Below are 15,051 nucleotides of genomic sequence, written 5' to 3'. Positions count from 1 at the left end.
TAAGGGAGCCATCGTAGGGTTGGGAAGAGACTTGGACCTAGAGGGGCTTCCAGGTGCCTAAGGAGAGGTCCCCAGTTAGTTCCTGGGGCAGCTGAAGATAGGGAACCTGAAATGATCCTATCCTATAGTCTTATACATATTATACTAATTTTATTATAATGAAATTATACTAGTTACCTAGAAAGAAAATAAATAAATAATATTTGGTTTTGTAAAGGTGATATTGAGAAATAGAACATAAAATCTACTATTATATGAAAAAACAAGCTATGTGAGATATCATTGTATTCAGATCTTTTAATAAAATTCTTGCAAACAGGTTACACTTCAATAAAATAATATGGCTAATTATTGGAAAGAAATCCTTAAAGTCAAAGTAAGGCTTTGGAGTACATTACTGAGTTCAAAGGTATTTGTTTTATTCATTTCTACCTGAAATTTTGTCAAATGAATTTTATCACCAAATTATCACCAATTTTATCATCAAATCAATGTTAGAGATAGTTTACACTAAGATAAATGAGACGTTAAGTTTTAGCGTAAAGTTCCACGAATTTCATTTTTATTTATCATTTTATTTCTTTCTTTGTCCACTCATTTATTGAGACAAGGCATAGGTTTTTGTAGCCCATGTTCATAAACCATGGTTACTTTTGTTATTTTTGCTCAAAGACACAGTTACTAATGCTACTTGACGTTTATTAACCACAGGTAGTGAAAGGTATAACAGACTCACTCAACCATGCGCAGAGCAATCCCGAACTGTAACCTCCTCAAAGTTTTCTCACATCTAATTCCACATCACATATCAAGGAAACTTTGTGCCATGTGATTTCCACAAAAGAATCAGTTGGGACTCTTAGACGTGCTGGATTTTCTGAGTGTGTCATTCAAATGTTAGTTTTGAATGCTTGAACGGTAGTCTTTAGAACTGCTTTGAAATATTTCTTTTATTCATGAAAATAATTATTTAAAATCAAATTATGAGCTTTTTCTTTTAATATTTATAAGATATAAAGAGGGAAACCAATGGGACTGGCATATTATTTCAGCAAGGCTATTAATTATTACTTCAAATGTTACAAACAGATGTAACCATATACATATTGTCTACTTACTCTTTTGTAAAACATCTAATTGATTATAGGTTTGAACATAGTGTGATTAATAATTATCATTTAAAATTTTGTTATTGATCACAGGACATACAGTGCTTCTTTCTTTCTTTTTTCAGTATTGCACATGTGTGACATTTTTTTGCTCATAGCAAAACTAGAATACAATTGGTTGCATGTACTTTTGATTTGCTAACTTTAAGTTTCTTTATTGTATGTCTGTTTTTAATTTCATTGATTACTAATGTATTTTGATTTCACCTGCATTGTTTGAGATTCAGTATCATCTCTCAAGAATTTCATATATTCATTTATTCGCTTATTCATTGATTAATTTTTCAATAAATCAACAACTCATGATGAACTCAAATTCATGCTTTAGGCTCCCAGTACAAAAAATTGACCTGCCTTTATTTCATGCCTCCTTTCTGTATTCCTAAACTGGAAGCTAAAATTCAATCTAGTGTTTCATATCTTTACTTATTGACAATAACATTGTTTTTTCTGGAGGGGAAGATAATTAGGTTATAGCAGTTCCATCACAAATTTCTGAGGTAAATTTGTATATTTATTTTTAGAAATAAAAAATTGTATTGTCATATATATTTCATAAATTTATGAAGTAATTTAACTTCACGTGACCAGTTTATTAAAGTTATGTAGTTAGTCTTGTACAATTATTATGTTCTTTAATAGATTTCATATATGACATGGAGATTTAAATAATTAATAAATACCAAGATAGACTTTAATACAGGGATTCTAACTTTGTGAATAGTAATCCTTCAAATGATTTCACTGTTCTTATTATATACTTATTTTTAAACTTAACATATCTATATTAATAAACATACTGTGAGCACCCCTTTAGGCATTGAAAATTAGACTTAGAATTAAACTGTCAAGGTGCATCACTCTCTCAGTAACTACATGTTAGAGGAAAAAGAAAAATTCAATAGACTGAACAACATCTCAAATTTTCGATTGAAATAAAATCTCCATTTTGATGGAATTTAGATGCTCCTTCTGCAGGTGGTTAGTTATGGAGGAGTTGGCACTTTTTTTTGGAAGAAGTCAAATACCCTCTGTGGAAGTTTCTATTCCCAGTTTTCTCCCATTCTGCTTCCAACTTGAGGATGAGAGAAGATGGGGAGAACTGAGAGGAGTGGGAGTTTGGGAAAAAAGAAAGAATAATAAAATAAAAAAAATGACAGTGTTTAATCCTTTGTCCCATATAGAATGGCATTCTAAAAATTTCAGTTGAAATCTTTGGTAACTGTGTAATAATAAGACATAAAATAAGTGTGTTTGATACCATATAAGAAATAAAAGACATTTGGATTTCAATAGTTACTGTAATGTGGTATTTGTGCTTGTTACAGATTTAGTATTTTTAAACAGGTATACACACACACACACACACACGGTATGAACATACACTAAGTTTAAAAAATAAGCACTCATGTCCAACTAGTAACAAAAATATTTTAAAATTTTGATGTTTATAACTTATGGCTTTAAGATTTTAATGTCATTTTAATGGCAATAATTATCCTTATTGATTTCAACAGTTATATTCTAATTATAAATTAGATGGTATCTGCCTAAATGTTCTGTCCAAAGTTCTATAATTATAATCAGGCTGCTCTTTATGACTACTGAGAAACCTTTGAATGTCATTTGAAAGAAAAGATATAAAAACTGCTCTACAGGAAGCATCATTCCATAAAAAAAAAAATGACATCAACAGAGTATGTTCTGGATCATTGTATTCACACTCAGCAACAAGTATAACTCAGTAAAATGTTTAACTGAATATTTGTTTCATTTGCCTCAAATGCCATACAGAGGAGGCTTTGATTGACTTTACATACCTGTGTGTTAACTTGATCTACATGACATATGTTCTTATTAATGACGAATCTCTAAATGAAGAGAATATACAGTTCAAAAACTCTGTCCATGACACTTCACTAAGTAAGGTTAATGAGAAAAATATTTCCATCTCTTTTTCTTTTTATACTAAGAAGTGGTTCTATTTATTATACATTGACTTTATTGTAATTCTAATAAGTAATAGAAAAATTAAATTGCATGATAAAAATCTTAGGAAAGTGATCTATTTATTGAAATTTCATATTTACTCTTAATTTTGTTCACTTGTAGCTAGAAGTTATTTTGTACTTTACATCAGAATTTAAAGTACGTTTGATTACCCTGAAGTTCATATTTCCGATGCTATAATATACACAAAGAAAATAAATTTCCAAGCACTGCAAGATGACAACTTATCTCACTACATTTAAAATGTCTTAATAGAACCTCTCAAAAATTTTTTCTCTTTATTACGTAAGTGAAGATATATATATACAAATATGTATGGCTTACTTTGATATATGGGTTCATATTCCAGTATAAACAAAAATTCCATTAGAGTAAATTATGCTCTGTGGCTGCTATTTAAATAAGCAATAAATGTTTCCTATGATTCTCAACATATACATTATGCTATTTAGTCTTTGCCAACTTGACATATGCTAGAGTCAATCATGGGAAGAGAAAACCTCAGTTCAGAAAATTCCTCTGTCAGATAGGCAACTCTGTGAATTATTTCTTTTTTCCTTTTTATACTTTTAATTATTACTTCATCTGTATGAGTGTATTGCCTGCAGATATGTGTGTATACCAAACTTGTGCCTAGTTCCTGTGAAGACCAGAAGATGGCATCAGATCACCTGGAACTGGAGTTAGATATGGTTATTGTATTAGTTACTTTCCTATTGCTGTGACAAAATACCATGACCAAGACAACTCATGGAAGGAAGGTTAGAGTTCCAGAGGGATAAGAGTCCATCATTATCACAGCTTGGGAGCAAGGCAGCAAACATCAGATATAGCATCAGGAACAGATGAGTGCTCACATCTCAAACTCTATATAGGAAACAGAGCACAACCCTGCAATCGAGCATGTTTCTTCTAACATCAAATCCTATTCCTGGTAACGTACTGGTTTCAGCAAGCCCACTCCTTGTAAACTTATCTAGATAAGGTCATCAACTGGAGATCAAGTATTCAAATCCCTAAGAAGATATCTCATTCAAGTAACCACAGTTGTGAAATATCATGTAGAAGGGAGCTAGAACTGAATGCATCCAAGAGTATTGAGAATGAAACCCAATACTCTTAACTGTTGAACTATCTTTTTACTGAGGCATTTTCTTGATTGAAGATCGATGCTTGAGGGCCCAGCTCTCTGTAAGTGATGCTACACTGTAGACAATCCAACCTAGTAGCAGTATTCCCTTAAGTCCTCTATTTCAGTATCCCTGAGGACTGGTCCTGGTTTCTTTTAATGTTGGATTATGAGGGATAAGAAAAAACAAATGATTTTATCTCCTCCCCAAATCATAGTACTTATCAAAGCAATAGAAAGCAAAATGGGAAAATTTGAAATGTAGAAATTTCTCTGTCTTATTGTTAACCTAAAGGTGTTAGGGGTGGAGTGCTAAAAGAGAGGTCAGAGATTGTATGTATTTGAGTATTTTATTTTTATTCAAAATGTTAAAATATCAAGTTTTACTTTTTTTTTAGCAAGGATTCACTCATTTTTGTACATGTTTTATAAATGTAGATTCCTGCAGGGGCCAGAGAAGAGAGGTAGGCAACAAGCTGGAGGTAGGCATGAACTGTCTGCTCTACTATTGGTCTTGTGAAGAGAACTCTAGTCCTCTTGAGGAGTAGGAAGTTCTCTTAACCACCAAGATACCTCTTTGGCTCGAGTTTGGATTTTAAAAAAAAAGAAAGGAGCAAAGAACATAGTGATGTATGATTAAATGCCCCCAAATATATGAAAATAGTATATGTACTAAGCAGCTTCATACAATTTCTTCTAAAGGATTCCCTAATTTTTGCTTATGCACTTGGTGAATACTTAAACTAAAAATTTTGATAGTTTTTTTCACTTTAAATAATATGCTATGTGTAGAAGTTCAAGTAGGGGAATGAAATGACCACACAATACTTACTTAAAATTTATAAAATTCTTAATCTGTTTGCTCAATTAAAGAAAAGATTACTTATAAATACTTATAAATATGAGTCTTTGATAAAACACGTAAGTAAAATATATAAATATTATACAAAGGTCTGTAAGAAGAATATATAGATTCAGAGAGATATGTAGATAACTGGACAGGATAGAGAGAGAAGAGGATATAGACACAGAAAGAAAAAGAGAAAGGAAGAAATAAGAGGAAGAAAAAAGAAAGAGAAAAAGGAGGAGAGAAGAGGAAAGGGGAAGAGATGGAAGAAGAGGGAATGTGAGCATTCAACAATGGGTGTCTGTTTGCCAGACAGGCAGAGACACTGGAAACCTTTTAATTTACAAGAACTTCAAACTTGGCAGTACCAATCTGAAGTTAACAGCCTAGAAGACTCAGTTACTGCCCTTCAGTTCATGTTTGAAATCTAAACAAACAAAATCTGATGTCAGTCAGGACAGCAGAAACTAGAGTGTTAACTACAGCAGGGATAGACAAAATCACCAGCAAGCTGTAAAGTTGGACAGCACAGAACTGGTTTGGTCTATATTTGAATCACCTGTGTGAAGCCACCTACTTCTCTTAATAAGAGTACTCTCTCCCTAGTTAATTCTTTCCAGAATGTTCTTAGAGATACACTTTGAGTTATGTTTCTAGGTTGAGCACAAAACCTATCAGGTTATCAGTCAAGATCACCCATCATCATGTGAACATAGAAACAATGTAGGTTCCACGCAGCAGATATTAATGGTGTAAGTACAATATTTATAGCTAGCCTGATATCTTAATTTGTAGTCTGCTGTTTACTTCAGTCCTGGGTTTAAAATTACACAGAAACCATATTAAAGTACCAAAAAGTTCCTATTTCAAGTAGAGACATGTATGATTCTAAATCCAAGCAGATTGCTTAATTTGTAAGATTTATCTTTCTGCTACACTATTTTCTCAGGTTTTGCAGATAAGAAAATTCATTCTTGGAAAGCGATTGTAGCTTAACTAAACTTTGAAGAAGAAAGAATTTAAACAGTACATTTTTTTTTGTTTTGTTTTTCGAGACAGGGTTTCTCTGTAGCTTTGGTGCCTGTCCTGGAACTAGCTCTTGTAGACCAGGCTGGCCTCGAACTCCCAGAGATCTGCCTGTCTCTGCCTCCCTAGTGCTGGGGTTAAAGGTGTGCACCACCACCACCCATCTTCATTTTTTTATTGTCTTCACTGAGCTATGTATTTTTCTCCACTCTTCTTTCCTCCCCTCTCCCATTCTACTCTTACCCATAATCCCCACCCTCCCAATTTACTCAGGAGATCTTGTCTTTTTCTATTTCCCATGTATATTAGAAAAGGTTCATTTTTAAATGGAGGTCATACTTGAAACTATAGTGCTGTGTCCAAAAACAAGATAAAAAAGCCAAAGCAAAACAAAAGCAAAAACAATTGAAAACAATAAAAAACTGGTTTCTTTTAGTTATTCATTGACCTTGACTCTTATAATCTTCCCACCTAGTCTTGTACAAAAATTGCTAAGACCTTGGAGGACTGAATGTGGTATAGAACTCTCATTTAGGACAGAGCTTCCCAAGTTTATTATTCTGTAAACCTTGACCACTTCTAGGTCTTTGTTTAATCACCATCAACTGAAGGATGAATATTTTCTGATGGATAATGAAAGCTGTACTAATCAATGACTACAGTTTTAATCAGAGAATATAATTAGAAATTTAAACTGTCTCTTAGTTATTAATCAATACCTTTCATTAATTATATGAGATGACCATGTTAATTCATGAAAATTTTTTTCCCTCCAAAAAACTATTATTGAATATAGGTACATTATGAAATAATCTCTTCAAATAATAGGGATTTTGGAAGTCACAATTTTTTTTTATTTTCGTTTTTATTTTCCTCTTTTTTTTCAAGGCAAGATTTCTCTGTGTAGCCGTGGCTGTGCTGGAACTCACTCTGTAGACCAGGCTGACTTCATATTCAGAAAATTTTCCTACTTCTGCCTCTACAGTGCTGGTGTTAAAGGCTTGGACCACCATAACATAGTTGGAAAGCAACAATTTCAATCTTTACTTTTGAAGCTGGTTTGTAGTTGTTCTCTATTTTGCATGGCTGGGGAGTTGGCCTGTGGTTTGTATGCTATCACTTAAGCCTTACAACCAGAGTTCAGGTCTCCAGAATCCACAAAAAATGCCAGGTGGCAATTCCAGCACTTGTAAGGCAGAGATAGGCGATGTCTAGAGCAAGCTATTAACATAGACTAGCAATATCAGCAAAATGCAGATTCAGTATTGCGACCCTGCCTAATGAATAATGTAGAGTTATATAGGGAGTCTTACAAATATATAACTTGGGCCTATACACATACAAGCTTGCAAATCTACATACATAGGCAACATACACACAGATAAGAATATTATTTAAAGAATATTTCTTATGGATATAACATGGCTATTGCACACAGAAATTCACAGTAAATGAGATTACTTGATGAAAATCAAATAAGCCAACCAAAATTCTGCTATTGAGAGTTGGTAGCTACCAAGAGAAAGAGAATCCTTCCATTTAGAGAGTTTTTCCCTAAGCAGGTTTCCTTTAAACTTATGTTTCTTTGGATAGAGATACACACATGCATATGTGCTCAACACTAACCAGACTAAGTGGGTAATCAATTAACCAAAAAAACAATAACAAAAGACATGGAGTTAGAAGAGTTACAAGCTAGAACAATAATGGGAAAGTTTAAGGGTAGAAAGGGAAGTCAATATAATCATAGTTCATTGTATACATGCATGAAACTTTACCACAAATTATAACTGAAAAACAAAAATGAAAATTTTAGATTATAGAATTAACTGTTATAGGGAAATTTTTCTGCACTCTCCAAGCAAAGAAAAATTGGTTATTTCAATGATGAACTTATATTTTATTGAATAAATTTCATATTCAAATTAGTTTGAACAGCAGCCAGTTAGTAACAGAAGTTCTTTAATATATGAAACAAATATTAAAGTTTTCCCTCTGTGTTCAGAAAACACATCCATCCTCAATGAATATTGACATAATTTTCTAATTATATTCTCTGACATAAAAATGGTAGTCATTGATTTATGCATCTTTTAATATTCATCAGAGAAGCTTAATCCTTCAGTAGATTCTAACGAACACAAGTATCCAGAACTGGTCTAGAGTACAAAGAATAAGAGACTTTGGGATTTCAGAACTGAATAGAACATTTATATAACACTCAGTCAACCCCAGGGTTGAGTCATTACTACACAAGCCAAGGTGGAAACTTTGTAAGAGTAAGAAGCAGACAAAAAGGAAACAGCATTTTTTGTTGGTTTGTTTTTTAGTATAGTAGGACAATTTTAAGTATAAAGTCACATTGGCTAAGAAAACATGCATAAAACCTGTTAAACCTAAGCAAAAAAAAAAAAAAATCCCAATGTATATTAGGGAGGTGGGAAGAACACTTCTCTCCTTAGCTCAGATGCTGTTAGCAATGGAGAGCGGCTGGGAGAGGGATAGTGTGTACCACCCAGAAAACTCACCCTATTTAAGAATGTATGGACCTCCCAAACTGGACCTGGTCAGTTTAAATAACAAAACAAAAGGGAGAAAAGGTGTAGTGTTAAGCCAGCCCCTGTAGGGGCGAGTTTTGCCTCGGGCGATTGTTGAGGGATAAATCGAGCGCACGGAGGCTGCGCCCTCCCTTTTTCTTTCCTACCTCCTGGGCTATGCGGGAACCTAGGTTCTGTAAGTTTACCATTAAAGTTGTAAATATTCCTTTATATCTGTATTGCAATTATTTACGCCGATACAAAAAGGAGATAAAACAAGTCGGGTAAGTAAGAAAAAAGTGAATCTTAGAAGAGTTGTGGGAAGATGATGAATGTGATCAAGAAAAATGTCATTCTTAAAGAATTAATTATAGATTATATAACACATAGCCATCAAATAAAAATTAGTACCTTAAAATTTAAATGTAACATTTGCTGTTTCAGATATTAACCTTTAAAGCAAAACTCATTGAACTACTATATATTATGGCCAGGATGCAACATTTTTCTAACTTTACAAAGTAAGTGATGGTTTGTACATGTTTTTCTATCTCATCCACAGGTTTCTGAGATCACATTGATCTGTAATATATACTACATAAAGTGGTAATATGCATTTTTGCTACATTCATTGTTTCCCTGTTGTTCTTCAAATACTCTCAATTAGGTTTTTGTGTCATCATTATCTAAGTACAAATTATTTTATTTTATTTTACTTTGTTTCAATTTTTGGATCTCTCCCATGTTGAAAACCAAAATATGTTTAATTATTGACAGTATTTGGTATGACTGGTTACTTGTCGCTGTTACATAAAGTATACCACACTTCTTACTCATCTGCTCTTAACTGTTGTTGCTTCTCCATACCCTTCCAGGTGTCCCTGACACTCACTCACTCTGATCATTTATTTTCTTAGGAGCTTAGGGTTCAGGCCTCTTTTATATTCTGAGGTCTTCTTTTCTTTCTGTAAGTAATGGAGGATCATTAATTAAAAAATTTACTAGTGGTGTTGAGGCTAGGGAACAACTTGAAAGAATTACAAAATTAGTTATTTACTTTTGCAGTGTGAGCTCCAGGTCTTCAGAATTGGTAATGCTCACCCAAGTATGGTAGTCCATCTTATCAACCCTGCTTCTAAAACTCATAAAAGATGTATTTACTTGCTCCCAATAAAGCGTTTTTTAACATGTCTAGAAAAACAAGGGAAAATATACAATTTTACACTATGTAATTTAGTATGACTTTGTATTGCTTTTTATTTTTGTATTTTCGTATCACACATCCTAAAAGAGGAATAACATCTACAGTGTGATTTCAACTTAGGTTTTAGAAAATGTCTTCATATTTAAGTTTTGGAAATCCCTGTATTTTCTTCTTCCATCAAACGCTGTTTCACTCAATAATCTGAATGTTACTTTCTGATGTCAGTTATGCTATTACCATCACACGTTTTGATTTGACAACTAATTGCTGAAGCTTTCTGATGTAGGGGAAACCCAATATTTTTAGTGAAGTTACGGAATCCATTTTAAATAGCAAAATCTCCTACTCCCTGTCTTTGTTCTTCTCAAAGGGAGACCTATTCTTTGCCTAACAAATTCTCACGTTAATTCTTATAAAAATGACTCCTTAAACTTATTTATTATAAAACAAAATTATGTTCACTGCTCTTTGGTCTAATATATCGTGGATGACAACTTCTGTATAAGATTTCATATTTCTAATGTAGGAAGGATATTATCATTGTCTTAAGATTTCTATTTCTTTGAACAGACACCTAACCTCAGTAACTCTTACAATGGAAAACATATAATTGAGGTGTGGGCTTAAAATTCGAGAGGCTCAGTCTATTATCTCCTTGGTGGGGACCATGTCAGTTTGCAAACAGACATGTTTCTGGCTACATGTAATAGAAGGCAACAGAAAGTGGACCATCTGCCACACTGAGGGAAGCTTGAGCAAAAGATATCACAAAGATAGCTTCCACAGTGATACCTTTCCTCCATTAAGGCCACACCTTAATTCAACAAGGCCACACTTTCCCATAGTGCCATGTCTTTTGTGGGCCATTTTCTTCTAAACCACTACAATCATTTTTGTATTGAAAATACTTTATATATTCTTGAGAATTTCATATAATTATTTTAATCATATTTGCTGCAAATTCTTAACTCTTTCCAAATCCACCTCCACGTGTCTCTGCCCCCAACTTCGTGTAGTCTTTCTTTTTCTTTTTTCTTTAAATTGATAACCTGCCAACTCCAGTTTTTACTGTTTGTATATTTCTGAGTGTGGGACTAAACACTGGAGCAGATCAACCTATCAGGATTCACACTCTTAAGGACAAGATCTCCTGAGTAAATTGGGAGCATGGGGACCTTGCAAGAGGGTTGAAGAAAGAAGAGAGAGGCAGGGAGGGGAGCATAGAAAAATGTAGAGCTCAACAAAAATCAATAAAAAATGAAAAAAATAGTCACATGTAAATCGGTTTTTTTTTTTAAATTAAGTGTTTACTATGGGGAAAAGGTAAAAAAAAAAATAGCAGATTTTAGAAGCCATCAACTTTTCATTGCTCTTCAGTTAGGAAAAGAGGCACATGAGACCTTCCCATTTATGCGCTATGATGGTGACTGGTATGATCTTGTGGAGTTCTTGTTCAGGCAGTCACAATTGCTGGGATATCAGCATCCCATCATGTCTTGAAGACACTGTTTGCTGAAGTCCACACAATCTCTGGCACTCCCTGAACCTCGAGGAGGAAATTTGACACTGATAGCCCATTTGCAGCGCTGCACTGCAGTGGCATGTCTCTGAGTTCTGATTAGCTGTGAGTTTTTTGCTTTAACCACTGTTAACTGCGAAACATCTTTGATAATTTTCTGAGAACTGTGATGATGTGTGTATTGAAGAAATGTATGCATTTAATTTACTATAAAACTAGTAGTGATAGGTGCATCCATGGTGCCTGTCAACTCCCCAGCCTTGGGACTGGGTCAGATTTATGGTACCAGACAAGTGTTTCCCCCTTTTAATGGGCCTCAAATTCAATCAGAAAGTCGTTGTTATTCCCATGACATTCATAGCACCAATGTACTCAGAGTTATATTATCCCATAGTAATCTTTATTTCAGCGTAGCTACAGGGTTGGCAGATGGTTAAGACTATTGATAATCCACCCTCCACACTTCCAGTTGTTTATTAGCAACCTCCCCTACCGTGAGAGCTGCTGGATAGAAACATCTTGATCAGAATCCACTTGATTTCTCCATGAATTGTGACTATTGCATGTCATGTCTTTATCAATGGGATCTCATCATCAAGTTTTGGGGTAATCCAAAATGAAAGAATCAGGATGGTCTATATTGTTTTGATGATCTCCAGTATATTGACAACAACTTAAAAGGGACCATCCGAAAACTAAAACTAGGCTTTTAATTTGGCAAGCCAGAGATTCTGGAATAAACAAGATCTTTTATGTGAATAAAATAACAATTTTAATTATCACGTTCACATGTGCTACCCTGCTGATTCTTAAAGGGACGCCCCTTAACAATCTTCCCTTTCACTCTAACACAAATACAAACAGGAGATATCTTACATCCAGTTGACCAGGCCGATATCTTACCTTGTGTGGATTTACAGGGAGGAGGTTATTGAACCACAGAATTATATACAGCCATTTATCATATTGCTTTAGAAAATAAGAAAGACATTTCATATTCAGGTCATGATTATTTTAGGATGCATCTTTTGACTGAATGACTATCTTTTTAAAAGATGATTATTTTATGATTATGTTTGATTTTATGTGCATCACCTGTGTTCAGGAACCTGTGGAAGTAAGTGTTTGATGGATCTTGTGGAACCAGATTTACTAGCTGCCATGATCCATCATGTGATTTGGGAAACAGGACATGGATTCTCTGCAAGAGGAGTATGTAGTCTTAATCACTGAGCCATCTCTCTATCCTCTAGATCTCTCTTCATACTGTCAACAACCATTTCCAACAAGAAACACTTTGTGTTGTGTGAAATGGCTTATATTTCACATGGGTGATTTTATTGCATATTAAATTAAAACCATGTAGATTGCACATACAGATTAGTTATTTAGAAATTGATTTTTGTATAACAAGAGAACACTCTCACATATTTCTAAAATTCAGCTCTCTGTTACACATTCCTACTTTCATGGCTATAATGAGTAGATTTAATCTTTCGACAAGCTGACTAGTTGTAAAACAACAATAGCAAGAAAGTCAATCAAAATAGTTTCATATTTACAGAATCTCTTTTGGCTAGAATCTCCAATTTTCTTGGCAGAATGGCACTTATATTACTATCAAGTAAGGTTAATTTGTTTTCTTGTACTCTGTTATTGCATTTGTTTTGGAAGGAGATATTTTCTTTTTATGTTATATAAGTTAATAATTGCTTTAAGTACTTTATCTATGGAAATGGAAAGTTTTCATTTTCATTAAAAAAGAAAGGATAATATTTACTGAACAGGCCTCCTGTGTTGGCACAGAGAAGACAAGCTGGTACCTTGCTCCAGTGGTGTGATGCCATACCCAGGAGCAGTCAGCTGATGTATCAGAGCCCTCTGTCAGATGGCATTAGACCAAGCTGCACACATGTGACAAATCATGGTAACAGAAACAGCTGTTAATATTGACAGTATAATTGAAGACAGAACAATTAGGTTTGTATTGCTGTGAAGAACCACCATGATCAAAGCAACTCTAGAAACCATTTAATAGAGGAGACTCAGAATTTCAGAGTTTAAGTCCATTATCATCACGGACTAGGGATCATGGCAGAATGCAGGTAGTTGTGGTGCTTGAGTTGAACGTCCTAACATCTTGACTCAGAGGCAACAGCAAGTCAACTGACTGTCAGATTGAGGAAAACTTGAGTTAAAGAGACTTCAGTGTCTACCCCACAGTGACACACTTCCTTCAACAAGGCCATACCTCCTGATAGTGCCTCTCCCTTTGGGGGGGGTTAATTGTCTTTCAAACTATCACAGTATGTATAGGGATAATTTAATTATTCTTGTCCCTTCCACCTATTTAATTTTGCTGGGGTGAAAAGATCTTGAGAATCACAATTTGTACAAGCTTGACAGGCAAACAGGTCCTCAACCACTGAATTGTAGTCTTAGCTCAATAATGAATGAGTTCTCCAAGGCAGGAAAATATTGTTCATATACAGGATATATAAAAGACTCTAAAGACTTGTTAATATATCTATGATCATCTTATCAATATTTATTTGTTTTTACCTATTGTAAAAGAAAAGGTTTAAATAAATTAAAGATACTGTTAAAAGTTTTTTTATGTTAGAGACAGAAAATGTATAATGACAATGATTTGGAAAATTAAGAAGATAGAATTTAAGTATACACTGAAAGTGATATAACATAATGAAAGTTATCAATAAATAATGACAAAAACAAAATAGGACACTAAACTCAAATGTATAATTATGAGAATATAAAATCTGATTAGTCCTATACATTTTGAACACTATAATTTTTTTAATTAATTGAGACACACATTTAAAAGAAGAATTTTCAATTATATTAAAGATCCACACAAAATTAACTTTGTACTGTAAATTTTTCTAAAATTTGCCTGGCTATGTCAGATGCCTAGCAATAGCTTTTGCAATTTTACCTTTAGATTTAACATTTTTCAAGGTAAAGCAGGTTGAAAGAGCTCAATATTCAAGAATATATTATAGAAATTCATAACTTTGCCTGATATTACTGTATAATTTTATTACAAGATAGTTTCTCATTAGGTTTTAATATTCCTTAATTCTCAACACAGCTTTTAAAATTGAGCATATGGGAAGTTACTTTTTGTCTCAGTGATGAAAAGGTTAACATCCTGATTTTCTCAGCCATACATTTCCTTAATGAACAATTTTGTTTTAGGTGTGTATATGTGTGTGAGAGTGTGTGTATGTGTACATGACTGCAGGTGCCCAGAGAGGAAGAGAATTCCCTAGAACTGGAGTGGCTGTGACTTGCGAGCAATGTCACTTGGGTCCTGAGTAATAATAAACAGAGTGCACTCTGAGCCATGAGCCATCTCTTCAACACTAAAACTCCAATATTTTTAAGCATAGTAGTATGTTCCATCATAAGGCAGTTTTCAAATATGATCTATTCCACTGTGGATACTGTTAGTAATTTATATTCTAAGAAGGGAAAGTTCTTCCTCCTTATTATTTTTTTTTTTTGTTTTGTTTTTCGAGACAGGGTTTCTCTGTGGCTTTGGAGCCTGTCCTAGAACTAGCTCTTGTAGACCAGGCTGGTCTCGAAC

The sequence above is a fragment of the Microtus ochrogaster genome, linkage group LG1 (assembly GCF_000317375.1).
Source record: "Microtus ochrogaster isolate Prairie Vole_2 linkage group LG1, MicOch1.0, whole genome shotgun sequence".
Taxonomy (NCBI): domain Eukaryota; kingdom Metazoa; phylum Chordata; class Mammalia; order Rodentia; family Cricetidae; genus Microtus; species Microtus ochrogaster.
Note: the sequence above shows the minus strand (reverse complement) of the source record.